Consider the following 15,944-nt stretch of genomic DNA (forward strand, 5'->3'; position numbering starts at 1 on the left):
AGCTCTTTCTACCTTTCTGCTTCACCTATTTTAATATGTTGGCTTTTTATTTTCATGTCTTTCCCTCTTGGGTCACAAGATGGCTGACACAGCTTCTTGGATCACGTCTATGTTTAAAGGAAGAAAAAAGAGATGACACCAGCAGCTTTCTTCTTACATCTGTCATTCAGATGAAGTGAGGATAAAAAGCCTTCCCCAAAATTTCACAGAAAATTTTCACTTCAGTTCCATTGACTGAACAGAGCCACATGACAGTATTTAGTTGCAAATAAGTCTGAAAAAGAAAGGATATGAACAAAATAGAATTTATCACGACAGGCTTACATAAATACCAATTTAATTCCTGGGGTATGAGGGGAAATTACTTCCTTTCAGAGATATGTCTTTCCACTGTTGACCACAAAATTGAAGTTTTGTTGAGAAGGAAGCAAGGGAAAAATAAGGAAGGAATTTCCTTACTTGCTAATAATTGTGTCATTTAATAGATTGATAAAAAAGTAGTAGCATTTATTCAGGACCACACTATTTTTTTTAATTTAAATAACAAATGGTTCAAAGTTAACACTGTATAGATTAAAATTTTGAGGGATGCCCACTAAGAAGAAAACTTTAGCAAGACTGAGCAGCCAAATACTTAAAAGATATTTGCATTGTTTTATTTATTTTAAACCCTAATTAAATATAGAATGCATTTTATCTCAAATATAACCACCATTTACATTGAATTGAGATCTTAATACTCTATTTTACATACATTTTTTAAAATTAATTCATCTTGATCTCAGGTGGCCTCAGCCTGCATTGGCTTGAAGTGGGGCTTGGGTTCCCAGCTAGAGATTGAGGCTGGATCATGTCGTTGAGAGCACAGCACTCTAGTCACTAGACCAGTGGTCAGTGATAAGGGCCCCGGCATTTTGGCTTTTTGGAAAAGAATTTCTACAAAGATGGAAAGTAGTGAAACAAGTAAAGTGGCAGAAAAGAGTACAGTACTTGTGGAGAGACACACAGGATGACTCAGAGGGAGAGTTCCTGAGTGGTACCCTTACAGTAAATTAAATCACTTATATGGGGCAATTCGTCTGGGTTTCTTTTAGCTAATCATTTTGATTTGACTAAGAGTCCAGATTTGGTATATCTCCTCCCATGTTTGGTCACGCATCTCTTATCCAAGATGGATCCTACCAAAGGGGCGTGAGGGTAAAGCATCTCTTGACATCATTCCCCTTGGACTTCCAAGGAGCCTTTCTGTGCAGGTCTGGTCAGGGAGGTCTCCTGACTTTGAGAGTGAGAAATCTGTGGTCTGGGCAGGGACCAGCCTCCTCCATTAATTGTCCTGTTATTGTCCTTTGGAATTTCAGTCCACAGGGAATGAATCTCCAGTTGCTTTATCTTGGGGGCGGGGGCCCATTTACCTCCTGCCACAATCTGTTGATGACCTCTTCTGCGTTTGACTGTTGTGAATACTTCTATTCCATATTGCTGCTGTATACAATTCTCTTTGAGTCTCTACTGTCAATTCTTTTGGGTATATAACCAGAAATAGAATTGCTTGGTCATATAGTAATTCTATTTTCAATTATTTGAGGAACTGCCATATTATTTTTATAGTGGCAGTACATTATCCCTTCCCACCAAGAGTGCACAAGGGTTCTGATTTCTTTACATTCTCAACACAGATTAATTTATGTTTTTTAAACAAAATTTTTTATGGTACCTAGACTAGTGGGTATGAGATAGTGTCTATGGTTTTTATTTGCATGTTCCTAATCATAAGTGATATTAAACATCTTTTCATGTGTTTGGAGAAATATCCCTTCAAGTCCTTTGCCCAGTTTTTAAATTGAGGGTTTTTTTTTTTTTCATTTTTGGTAGCTGAGTTGTGAGAATTATTTTCTTTATATATAGTAAATATCAACCAATTATCAGATACAGAATTAGCAAGTATTGTCTCCTATTCAATGGGTTACCATTTTTGCTCTATTGATATATATATATATAATTTTGACTGAATATTGTAATGTGATAGTTATCTTCACATGTGTGTAATTGTCTGAGTTGCATGTTGAACTAATGACTTTTTTGTGAAATATGATTTTTATTTGAAAGAATGATTGGCAGTAAAACTTTATTTAAACTAAGGTTTTGGCAAAGATTTTTCTTGAAAATAAATGAAGTGATCTTGCTTCTTGAAAGTAAACAACTATGGCAACAATTTCTTGTTAATGATAAAATTCACATCTTGACATTAATCAGAAATTAGAAACTTTTGAGAAATTTAATTATCTGTCATCCACAAATGTGACAGCTTTCCAGCTTGACTTCTCTTTTAAAATTAGTTGATATTCACAAATTTATTTTTTGACATTGTATAATAAAAATGTGTCAACACTTAAAAGATCTCCTTAACTCAGTACAGCAGTGTTTTACAAATGACCAACATTTAAATCATACATGATTGAAAAGCTCATTTGAAGTGCAAATTAGATCAATGGATTTTAATGAAACAAAATAAAAAATTGAGTGAGAGAGGTTCAGATTCCACATTGCAAACTAATCTTTAAGAACTAACAATTATTGAGTTTTGGTGTAGTATCAAAGAAGAATATCTGTAATTATCCAAAAATACTAGTAAATTGCTCCTACCATTTATAGTATGTGTGTTTTAGTAGCTCAGTTGTGTCTGATTCTTTGTGACCCCATGGACTGTAGCCTGCCAGGTTTCTCTATCCATGGAAGGCTCTAGGCAAGCATACTGGAGTGGGTTGCCATTTCCTTCTTCAGGGGGTCTTCCCAATTCAGGGATTGAACCTGGGTCTCCTGTGTCTTCTGCATTGCAGACAAATTCTTTACCATCTGCGCCATCAGGGAAGCCCTGCTATATATCTATGTGAGGTTGGATTTTCATTCTGGCCTTAAACCACAGTAACACATTATAGCAGATTGAAAACAGAAGCACATTTGAGAAACTAACCTTCTTGCATTAAGCAAGACATTACAAAGATCTAAGGAAATTAAAACTGTGACATTGGAATAGTAATATTTCTGTACTTTCTCAGTGAACAGACATAGGGAACACTTATATGTAATAACATTCATACATGTATATCTGACCACTATCCCTCTATAATATTTATGCATATGTCTATGCTATTGTCTGAATGTTTGGTTCTCCTCAAATTCACAAGTTGGAATCCAAATATCCAATGTGATAGTATAAAAAAAATGGGGTCTTTGAAAGGTGGTTAGTTCATGAGGGTAGAGCACTCATGAATGAGATTATGACTCATAAAAGAGATCCCACAGAGCCCCTTAGCCCTTCTACCATGTGAGGATATGAGGAGTCTGCGACCCCAAAGAGAGACCTCATTTGACCATATAGCACTCTAAGATCAAATGTCCAGCCCCCAGAACTGTGGGAAATAAATTTCTGTCGTTTCTGAGATACCCAACCTGGGGCATTTTGTTACAGTATACCCAATATACAGTATACAGTATATCAATGGGTATACAGTATACCCAAATCTGTAATATATGTGTATTGTAAATCATCACTTTATATCAATACTTACTGTTCTCTTCAAGTACCTCAGAGCTCTTTCCAGCCTTCCCTTTTTCCATGTTTACAAATATCTTTTTTACTAATGAGAACCATGACTCCCTTTATTCTTTTATTTTTTTAATTAATTAATTTATTTTAATTGGAGTCTAATACTTTACAGTATTGTAGTGGTTTTTGCCATACATTGAACATGAATCAGCCACGGGTGTACATGTGCTCCCCATCCTGAATCCCCCTCCCCCCTCCCTCCCCATCCCATCGCTCAGGGTCATCCCAGTGCACCAACCCTGAGCACCCTTTCTCATGCATCAAACCTGGACTGGCAACGTGTTTCACATATGATAATATACATGTTTTAAAGCTATTCTCTCAAATCATCCTACCCTAGCCTTCTCCCACAGATTCCAAAAGACTGTTCTTTACATCTGTTCTGTTTTGCTGTCTTGCATATAGCATCATCATTACCATCCTTCTAAATTCTCTATATATGTGTTAATATAGTGTATTGGTGTTTTTCTTTCTGACTTATTTCACTCTGTATAATTGGTTCGTTTCATCCATCTCATTAGAACTGATTCAAATGCATTCTTTTTAATAACTGAGTACTATTCCATTGTGTATATGTACCACAGCTTTCTTATCCATTCATCTGCCAGTGGATATCCAGGCTGCTTCCATGTCCTGGCTATTGTAAACAGTGCTGTGATGAACATTGGGGTACAAGTGTCTCTTTCAATTCTGGTTTCCTCGGTGTGTATGCCCAGGAGTGGGATTACTGGGTCGTGTGGCAGTTCTATTTCCAGTTTTTTAAGGAATCTCCACACTGTTCTCCACAGTGGCTGCACTAGTTTGCATTCCCACCAACAGTGTAAGAGTGTTCCCTTTTCTCTGCACCGTCTCCAGCATTTATTGTTTGCAGACGTTTTGATAGCAGTCTTTCTGACCAGCGTGAGATGGTACTTCATTGTGGTTTTGATTTGCATTTCTCTGATAATGAGTGATGTTGAGCATCTTTTCATGTGTTTGTTAGCCATTTGTATGTCTTCTGTGGAGAAATGTCTGTTTAGTTCTTTGGCCCATTTTTTGATTGGGTCATTTATTTTTCTGGAATTGAGCTTCAGCAGCTGGTTGTATATTTTTGAGATTAACTCTTTGTCAGTTGCTTCATTTGCTATTATTTTCTCCCATTCTGAAGGCTGTCTTTTCACCTTGCTTATAGTTTCCTTAGTTTTGCAAAGACTTTTTAATTAGGTCCCATTTGCTTATTTTTTATTTAATTTCCATTACTCGGGGAGGTGGGTCATAGAGGATCCTGCTGTGATCCTGCTGATCTTGCTGTCAGAGAGTGTTTTGCCTGTGTTTTCCTCTAGGAGTTTTATAGTTTCTGGTCTTACATTTAGATATTTAATCCATTTTGAGTTTATTTTTGTGTGTGGTGTTAGAAAGTGTTCTAATTTCATTCTTTTACAAGTGGTTGACCAGTTTTCCCAGCACCACTTGTTAAAGAGATTGTCTTTTCTCCATTGTATATTCTTGCCTTCTTTGTCAAAGATAAGGTGTCCATAACACCTGGCAGATAAGGCACGTGGATTTACCTCTGGGCTTTCTATTCTGTTCCATTGATCTATATTTCTGTCTTTGTGCCAGTACCATACTGTCTTGATGACTGTGGCTTTGTAGCATAGCCTGAAATCAGGCCTGCGTTTCGTGCCCTTCCCAGGTCTGAGCAGCTCAGGTGTCCAGGTGCTTGGCGAGTGCACTCTCCCCAGGTGGGCAGTGAGGCATCACCTCCCGGTCCCAGCCCCTCGGTTTCCTGGGTGTGCAGCCAGAGCGCTGTCTCAGGTGTTCCATGTGTCTCCTCTGGGGAGCTGATCTCTGACTGCGACCCCCCTGGCGGATGTCAACCGTCCAGGATCCCAGGAAGACTTGGTTAGGAACTGGGAGGCTGCTCACAGCTTGGTGGAGGATGCCATCTCTGGGGCCGAGATTGCCCCTTGTTTTCCGACTCTGGCTGTCTCCCGCCTGCCTCTCTGCCTCTAGCAGGGGGAGAGGCCGGTCCACAGCTGGCTAGCTCTCCTCTGGTGTTTGCTCACTTTTCTTCCGTGAGTGGGCCAGGTTGTGCCTTATAGCTTTTCGCAGGAAAGTTCTCTCTCTCTCTCTTTTTTTCCTCTCTGGCTATCCCACAGTTTGGGTTGCTATCTCACATTAGCTCCCTCGGATTGTCCTCAGGGCATTCAGGCCCGGTCCTTACCCTGAGCATGCAGCCCGCGCCTCCCTGTTCAGCCCCTGCTGCAGGTGGACACGAGTGTCTGGGCTACTTCTCCGCTGGGATTTGTGGTTAGGTGTGTAATCTGTGGATTTTTTGTTTTTGTATCTTTTTCCTCCCAGTTATGTTGCCCTCTGAGATTCCAAAACTCACCGCAGACCCAATGGTGAGAGGGTTTCCTGGTGTTTGGAAACTTCTCCTCCTTCACGACTCCCTCCCCACGATGGGTCTCCATCCCTAACTCTTTTGTCTCTTTTTATCTTTTATATTTTGTCCTACCTCCTTTTGAAGAGGATGGACTGCCTTTCTGAGTGCCTGGTGGCTTCCACCAGTGTTCAGAAGTTGTTTTGTGGAATTTGCTCAGCGTACAAATGATCTCTCGATGAATTTGTGGGGGAGAGTGGTCTCCCTGTTCTAATCTTCCACCATCTTAGGACCATGCCCTCTTTATTATTAATATATTATTTATTTATTCAGTATAACCTAGCTCTCTATCACACTGGCTATGTCCTCCCTATAACCTTGTCTACCATGAAAAAGCAATAGTCTTCTTTCAAACAATTTTACTTCTGGTGAGAGAAACAGGTAACAAACAAGCAAAAAAAAAATTATATATGTATGTTGCAGATAGTTGCAAGTGTGGTGAAATAAAACAAAGGAAAGTGATAAGAAACTAGATAAATAGGTGATTAGGGAAACCATATCTAGGGGAATAACTGGCCTAGAATCCTAGTTTTAAGAAAGAGCCAACCTCCTGAGTACCAGGGGTCCTATCAGTGAAGAGGTATGAAATTAGCAAAAAGATTGAGGCAGAGAAGAGTTTAGTGTGTTAGGTATGCCTAATATACAAGTAACAGAAGACTTGACTAAGTATCCTAGTCAAACCTAGGTTTCCTTGTGGGGATAACACAAAGTTTGGAGTAGACAGATATTAGCAAGGATTTGGTGGCTTCTTGCTATCAGGACCAAATCTCTGGGATTCTCCTGAGCAGTGGTATGCTGGAGCAGCCTATAAGAGCCAGGGGTCAAATTTTCAGATATTGGTGTCCTGGTCATGAAACAGGCATCATTAAAAATGAAAATTTATGAACAATTACATAGTTTTTAAAAGGCTTGAAAAACATACTTGAAAACTCAAGACTTCCTAATGAGTTTACTTAATTTTGCTGTTATTTAGGAAAAGTTACTTGTATCTGTTGTTACCGTGTGGTGGAAATGCTATATAATGATACACTTATTTCATGTGTTTTCTTCAATTGATGCTAAGTGATGTCACACCATGGCCTTTACATAGAACATGGTGGAGGTATGGACACCAAGAAAATCAGCAAATATAATGTATGAGAACTTTCCCCACTCCCCACCTCCTACACATACCAAAAAAAAAAAAAAAAAAAAGGTTGTTAAGCGTTTATTAACAAACAGTTGTTCTTGAGACTTTTTCTTTATGGTAGCAAAGTATCTGCTACAGCTCTAGTTATGACTTGTAAAAAGTCAAAGAAAAGGGGAATGTTTGGTGTGGGAATAAAATGAAAGAGAGATGGTGGGGGAAATGTGATTCCTGGCTTAGAGCAGCATGCGTGACTCAGGCCTCTTCTAACTGGGTGATGTTTGGGAGTTGGACTGGAAGTGTGGGTTGGCTACACCATTCGGGCGCTGTCCCAGTGTTTAAGGGTTGCAGAGGACTCTGAAGCACAGGGAATAAGGAAGTAATGGTAGAACGGTGTAGATGAAGAGGTAAAACACACATGATTAGAGAGTAGGTGGTGTTTTGTAACCTGCCCTCTCACTTAATACATGACAAATCTTTTTATGTTATTATTTCTTCTACAACACTGTTTCTAAGTTCTCAGAGTATTCCATTATTGACTTCTTTCCCTAAGGAAGTTCAATTAATGACTGAGAAAATCTTAATATTATTTAGTGCACCATTCGTGGTCAGTACCCCAGACCACCCTTACTTGGGTTTCATGAGAAAAAGTAGGGGCAGGAGAGAATATGGTTAAATATAGAAATTGGAAGAATTGTCAGGGGGAAAATAGCTATTTCCAGGTTTTGATTATGGTATTCACTTGGTGAAGTATAAGAAAAAAATTGGGAAATATAAGACAATTTTGACACCTTAGCCTTAAGCTTTTGCATTAAAATAAGAGGAAAATAATGTTCATATATCAAGGGAAATAGGTTACAAGCTGAAGCATGAAAGCCTCTTCACACAATCAAATGTACTGCCAAAAAGGAATTAATGGTATTCTACTTATTTTCATTGAAATAAGGTTAGAGACTCTAGCTCTCATAAAAATTTTGCAACTGAAGACCCAATTGAATTAATTGAACTTTCCCAGGAAGAATTCTAGTTATTGCTTTTCTATTTTTCCAAACTTGTTGGTATTAAATTACTACAGACACTTACAGTCTGTGAAAGCATTCGCTGTGGCACTGAAGTTCCCTAGGCTGCTCAGTTCCTACATGAACGTCTATGAGGAAAGGTCTCTGGTTTAGCTACATTTAAAAGTTGGAGACGCCATCCATGTTAGAGCTTTTTGTTTCCAAAGGAGAATGAGTAAAAGTTTCAGTGTGGAAAACGTGGGGCCTTTTTGTTTCAGGAAACATTTTTTTCTCCACCTTTCCTATAAAACTGGTTTAAGAATTGAGTGCTGTCAAACCTGTCAGGGAAGCAAAGACAATTTCTAGCCTATGAGAAGACTGATTTTAAATGCAAACCAGGGGAATAATGGGACATCAAAAATCAAAATGAAGGGAAATAATGCTAATTTCTTTCTACTGACTAAAAGTGCAATTTAAATTAAGGAATCATGCCTGTCCCCTCAACCGCCCCTGTCACCACCACACACACATACCTTTCAATGAGATGTCAAAGTAGGGCATACTCTCCTATCAGACAAAAAATGTGCTAGAATTGAGATTTTCTCCCCTGCTGTAATCAACAAGTAGTCTGAAATAAATACCCTATTTAGAAGTTTGACTGGTAGCTCCAGTTTGCCTTTCAAATTATCTTTTCATTTTTATTTCCTATAGTTCAGCATTTTTATTCAAAGAGCTACATTTTTGGTCAGAAAGGGAAACTTAAAGTGGAATCAAATAGTAGAGAATGAGAGAAAGTTCTCCTGTACATATCATTCCAAATGCCAGAATTACAGATGATGTGTTAACCTGTGACATGCAATTCTGTTCTTACATTTTTTGATAAGTCAGGAATTCTAAGAATAATAAAAGTGTGAAAAGCATAGATATTGTTCCCCGAGAGGCCTCCTTCTATCAATCGAGTTGCACTCGAAAGAACACGAGGAACCTCAGAAGCTGCTGCTTTTTTGAAAAGTATCTTGACCTTTCCAAAAAGAAAAGACTGGCTCCATTTCAAATTCTTTACATGACTTTTCCAAATAATTTACTGGATGCTTATAATGTATCTGTTATTCTTCTAAGCTCTGATTAACATTTCCTTATTTATTCTTCACAGTAACTTTATGAGGTAGTGATATTATCTCCTTTTTATAGATGAGAAACTGGAGCTTGAAGAGATTTAGTAATGATGTACAGCCGATAAGCAGTAGAATTACAGAAGAACCCATTCTCTTAATCATTACAATTAATTGTTTCCTAACACAAAACATATGGCAAAATGATAGTAAAAAGGCAGCAATACTACAGTAAATAGAATATATTTTATTTTCACCATCTGATACCTTTGTTTGTAACTTGGTTCAGAGAGGCAGAGATGGGGATAGGTGGAACCAGGTATCCATGCTGTGATTTTATCTGTTCTTACCACAAATCTGTTCTTGGCAGATTACACATAAACTAGATTCTTAAGAAAGTTTTGCATGCTAGAGTGTAATTCATGGAAATAATGCCTTCAGTTCTAATACAGACTAGAAACATACCACTAATCTTCAGACTAGGAAGGAAGGGCCATAATGGAAAATTATAGAGGATTACCTAAGGAAAATGAATAATAGACTATAACAGGTGAATTGAAAATTTTGACCTGATTTTTGAAATTGTTATTTTAAAAGTATTTAGATGAGATGATTTCTTGAGAAATGCCCTCTGGCAGTATACTGATAAGGCTTTGTGAAACATATTCTACTGCAAAATTCTTAAATTTTTTTTTGAATGTTTTAAGTTTTAAAATATCTAATCTACTTCTTACATTTATATATGGCTTTCCTCACAGAACTAGAGGATTTTTACCAATATAAGTGCTAAAATGATAGATTAGTTATATTTACCATGAGAACTTACTGAAAGTGGAAAATATATACATATGTATATGTAAATGATGTTTTAAAAAGCCCAAAACAAAACTCATAGTTGAAAAACATATTTTTTATGATTAATTAGATGGTTCAAGCTGTTACCAGGCTTCTAAAAGAATAGTGGAGTTGTCCAAGGGAGAGAATGATGAAGAAATTACCATGAGAATTTTACAGAATAAAAGGGAATATTTGTAATTTTAACCTATTTGGCAACTTCTCATTACTTGAATAGGTGCAATTAATAAGAGAGTGTTTCAGTGAGATGTGCTCCCATGTTGAATGTTTTCTGGTGTCTGGTGTCATATGAAACCAAGAAGTTGGTAACTAACTGTTTTATGAAATCAGTTATGATATATTTATGAACCTTCAGAAAAAATAAAATGGAACAAAGTGTTAACCAGCTTTAAAAATAATCTTTTTATTATTTTTATTATTAAAAATAATTTTTCCACAAAAATCTTTGTGGAAAGTTTATCTTCTTTCAACTGTAAATGCTATGAAAAGTATTAGTCACTCAATCCTGTGCAACTCTTTGAGACTCCATGGACTGTAGCCTGCCAGACTCTGTCCATGGAATTCAGCAGGTAAGAATACAGGAGTGGGTTGCCATGTCCTCCTGCAGGGGATCTTCCAGACCCAGGAATTGACCCAGGTCTCCATATTGCAGGCAGATTCTTTACCATCTGAGTCTCCAGGGAAGCATGCTTCCAGCCATTCTGTAATATCATAGTTCTTTTACATTATGCTCAGTCTTGAGAAAAATTCTTTAGTAGTGAAAACCATCTTATTGATTTTGATGTAGTCATGAATTATAAAAATTAAATAGGGCAAATTTGATATAGCAAAGTATAATATAAAATATGAATATATTTTGATTTTAAGTAAAAGAAATTCTTCAAATTTTTATTGAAAAAATTTAAAAATTCAAAATTTTGAAGTTGGCATTCTGAGTAAACTATAAGCTGCGTTTATTGCTTTTGCCACTTGGCAGAAATATTTTCAAACTGTGTTTATGTATATCAAGATGTCTGTAATTGTTTTTGCTATTTGCTGTTGTTAAAGCAAAACTATTATAATTTAAAGGCATTTTGAAAATATGCTATATAGCAAAGTCATAAAAGCATTGTTAAATGGTGGTATTAGCCCAAGTGCAGACTTTTTTTGGCAAAATCAATAACTTTAGAATAAAAAATATGGTGAAGTAATTTTGTGAATAATATGTTGTATTTTAAAAGTTAAAGCAAAAGTATGTTTTAATGACTACAGATTTGTGAAGATTCAAACAATCCCTTTATATTTATTTTTTTCAGGGCTTAGTGAATGCATTTAAATGATCATTCAGATAAAATAAAACTGATCTTGACTTTTTGAAGTCAAAGACAAACTAGAATGTGTAGAACACTGGGCATTAATGTTAGGGTGTGTATAAGCTAAGGTAAAACCCTAAAATTCATTAAAACTATATTTAAAATGACCTGAAACCTTTGCTTCACTGTGATGAGATTAAAGTTTAGTTAATTCCAAGGAGAAGGCAATGGCACCCCACTCCAGTACTCTTGCCTGGAAAATCCCATGGACGGAGGAGCCTGGTAGTCCGCAGTCCATGGGGTCGCGAAGAGTCAGACATGACTGAGCGACTTCACTTTCACTTTTCACTTTTATGCATTGGAGAAGGAAATGGCAACTCACTCCAGTGTTCTTGCCTGGAGAATCCCAGGGATGGGGTCGCACAGAGTCGGACACGACTGAAGTGACTTAGCAGCAGTAGCAATTCCAAGGGAGATAGATGGGACAAAGCTAGTGGAGGTGATGGAATTCCAGTTGAACTGTTTCAAATCCTGAAATATGATGCTGTGAAAGTGCTGCACTCAATATGCCAGCAAATTTGGAAAACTCAGCAGTGGTCACAGGACTGGAAAAGGTCCGTTTTCATTCCAATCCCAAAGAAAGGCTTTTCTAAAGAATACTAAAACTATCACACAATTACACTCATCTCTCACGCCAGTAAAGTAATGCTCAAAATTCTCCAAGGCAGGCCTCAGCAATACATGAACCGTGAACTTCCAGATGTTCAAGGTGGTTTTAGAAAAGGCAGAGGAACCAGAGATCAAATTGCCAACATTCACTGGATCATCGAAAAAGCAAGAGAGTTCCAGAAAAACATCTATTTCTGCTTTATTGACTATGCCAAAGCCTTTGACTGTGTGGGTCATAATAAACCGTGGAAAATTCTGAAAGAAATGGGCATACCAGACCACCTGGCCTGTCTCTTGAGAAACCTGTATGCAGGTCAGGAAGCAACAGTTGGAACTGGACATGGAACAGACTGGTTCCAAATAGGAAAAAAAGTATGTCAAGGCTGTATATTGTCACCCTGCTTATTTAACTTATATGCAGAGTACATCATGAGAAACTGTGGGCTGGAAGAAACACAAGCTGGAATCAAGATTTCTGGGAGAAATATCAATAAACTCAGATATGCAGATGACACCACCCTTATGGCAGAGAGTGAAGAGGAACTAAAAAGCCTCTTGATGAAAGTGAAAGAGGAGAGTGAAAAAGTTGGCTTAAAGCTCACCAGTCAGAAAACTAAGATCATGGCATCTGGTCCCATCACCTCATGAGAAATAGATGGAGAGACAGTGGAAACAGTGTCAGACTTTATTTTTTTGGGCTCCCAGATCAGTGCAGATGGTGACTGCAGCCATGAAATTAAAAGATGCTTGCTCCTTGGAAGGAAAGTTATGACCAACCTAGATAGCATATTAAAAAGCAGAGACATTACTTTGCCAACAAAGGTCCATCTAGTCAAGGCTATGGTTTTTCCAGTGGTCATGTATGGATGTGAGAGTTGGACTGTCAAGAAAGCTGAGTGCCGAAAAATTGATGCTTTTGAACTGTGGTGTTGGAGAAGACTCTTGAGAGTCCCTTGGACTGCAAGGAGATCCAACCAGTCCATCCTAAAGGAGATCAGTCCTGGGTGTTCATTGGAAGGACTGATGCTGAAGCTGAAACTCCAATACTTTGGCCACCTCATGCGAAGAGTTGACTCATTGGAAAAGACCCTGATGCTGGGAGGGATTAGGGGCAGGAGGAGAAGGGGACGACAGAGGATGAGATGGCTGAATGGCATCACCGACTCGATGGGCATGAGTTTGAGTGGACTCCGGGAGTTGGTGATGGACAGGGAGGCCTGGCCTGCTGTGATTCATGGGTCGCAAAGAGTCAGACACGACTGAGCGACTGAACTGAACTGAACTGAGATGGGACAACCATGGTTGAATTACATCAACCGCAATTAATTCCAGGGTTGAGCTGGTACTTTTCTTCCCTGAAAAACATGGTCAAGTGCAGGAAAGTAGATTTCTCTTGAGAGGGAAAAGTGAAAAATGGGTAAACAAGACATGTCTATTGGAAAGAATATGAGAAAGAAAAAAGAAAGCTATATGTGCAATTGGGATTGCAGAGAAATTGTGTTAATACCACTAAAGCTTCTATTTTACTCTTTGTCATACACATACACACACACACATATGCACACACAGAGCTTATACAGTTATGCCTATTCACAAAGTGTAATTTTTCCATTTTCTTTAAGTTACTGTATGCATTCATTGTTCTTTTCAAACATATTGAATTTGGACTTTATTCAATGGTGGATTAGCTGTGCAAGTTCTGCTTTCTCAAAGGTGAAGAAATTCTTGTCTTTTAATGATGTCATTCATTACTCTTTCTCAACTCCAAATATCTGCATAAAGACCTCATTTTATACTCTGTTAGAATTACCAGGGTCTCAATCCCAACATAAAAACTCTGAAATTTTTTCAACTGTATCCCTATTTTTTCTCAGATTGAATATAATGATAGAAAGATTACATTTTAGCAAAATATCTGACTTTTCTTCTGCATTCATCTGTTCTAATAAGACCTCACTGGATGTATTTCACTCCAATGCACTGTTAAAATAGTGTCAATTTTATTTCATGCTTCACATACCCGACTTTATTTTATAGGTGGAGTGTTCTCTAGAGTGGTTGAACTGCTCTTTGGAGTCACACAGGGTAAAAATCCAACCCATGCTGTCCTGTGTGCTTTGCCTCCATTAGAGACAATCACGTTGAGCCATAATTTCGACTAACGTTGTTGGCTTGATGACATGCAGGTTTACCTTTTCATCCTAAGGGATCTAGAGGAGAGAGGGAAGAGAAGCAATTTTTGGCTTGATGAGGTGCCTAACTGACACTTAGGCCTGGATTTCTAAAATGTCCTGAAGCTAAATTCAGAAGAAATGGAGTTGATTTTTGGTAGGTCCCTGCTGCCTTTTGAATGCCACTTTATCCACTGCTATTGGCTTTGATAGGGCTATTATATAACCTGTTATTATTAAGTTCTATAACCTTGGGCTGTCTGCAATTGTGAACTTTCTCTTGATGACTGGCTCAAATGCCTTTTTACTGTTTTGGTTTTGGGGCAGACTTGGTATAATACATATCCATAAGATTCTGTTTTATCAATTTGTAGTAATTGTTTGAATTGCAATTAAAACTTATTTGGATGTGGGAGAGGCTTGTACTTTTCTAAATGTTCAGTTAAGGCCATTTATTAATGGTTAAAATGATGCCTTGAATGCCAAGAGCAAACAAGAAGAAGATGAATGCCTCCTCTCCTGGTAACATTTCCTTCACCTTCCTGGCCTATCATACAGATTAATGTGTTGTTTTGGGAAAAGGTTGAAATTGGATAATGCTCTGAAAGGCTGTTGAGGAGAAAAGGGTTTCTTGGAAATCATATGTCTTCATAAAAAATGTTGACTTTTGAGATAGACTGAGGTGTAGCATTGTCTGTTTTGCAGATGGTTGATAGGCTGCAGAGGACAATAAAATCTCCAAAGTTATTACCATCCAGATTGATCCTTGTTTTCATTTAAATTGCACTAGAATCACAAATTCATAGGCAGTGGTAACTGAGGAGTCCAATATGATATGGAAAACAAGATTGAAGTAGTTACCAGCTTAGCTACAAATTTAAGCAAGCAGTATAAGTATTAAGCAGAAAATAGTTTGTAGTTTGTAGTTCCTCTTGCTTTGTTAATGAAGAGCTTGGAGTGGCGGGGGTGGGGTGGGGAAGATGAGATAGATCTTTTTTAAAAAATTAATTTATTTTTATTGAAATATAATCATTTTACAGAATTTTGTTGTTTTCTGTCAAACTTCAACATGAATCAGCCATAGGAATACATATATCCCCTCCCTTTTGAACATCCCTCCCATCTCCTGCCCAATCCCACCCTTCTAGGTTGATACAGAGCCCCTGTTTGAGTTTCCTGAGCTATACAACAAATTCCTGTTGGTTATCTATTTTACATATGGTAATGTAAGTTTCAGTGTTACTCCTCCCATACATCTCACCCTCTCCTTCCATCTCCCCATGTCCTTAAGTCTGTTCTCTATGTCTGTTTCTCCATTGCTGCCCTATAAATAAATTCTTCAGTACCATTTTTCTAGATTCAATATATATGCATTAGAGTATGTTATTTATCTTTCTCTTTCTGACTTACTTCACTCTGTATAATTGGTTCTGGGTTCACCCACTTCATTAGAACTGACTGACTCAAATGCATTACTTTTGATGGCTGAGTAATATTCCATTGTGTATATGTACCTCAGCTTCTTTATCCATTCATCTGTTGATGGACATCTAGGTTGCTTCCATGTTCTAGCTATTGTAAATAGTGCTACAATGAACAATGGGGTACATGTGTCTTTTTCAATTTTGGTCTCCTCAGGGTATATGCCTAGGAGTGGGATTGCTGGGTCATATGGTGGTTTTATTCCTAGTT

Source organism: Muntiacus reevesi, chromosome 13, assembly GCF_963930625.1.
Source record: "Muntiacus reevesi chromosome 13, mMunRee1.1, whole genome shotgun sequence".
Taxonomy (NCBI): domain Eukaryota; kingdom Metazoa; phylum Chordata; class Mammalia; order Artiodactyla; family Cervidae; genus Muntiacus; species Muntiacus reevesi.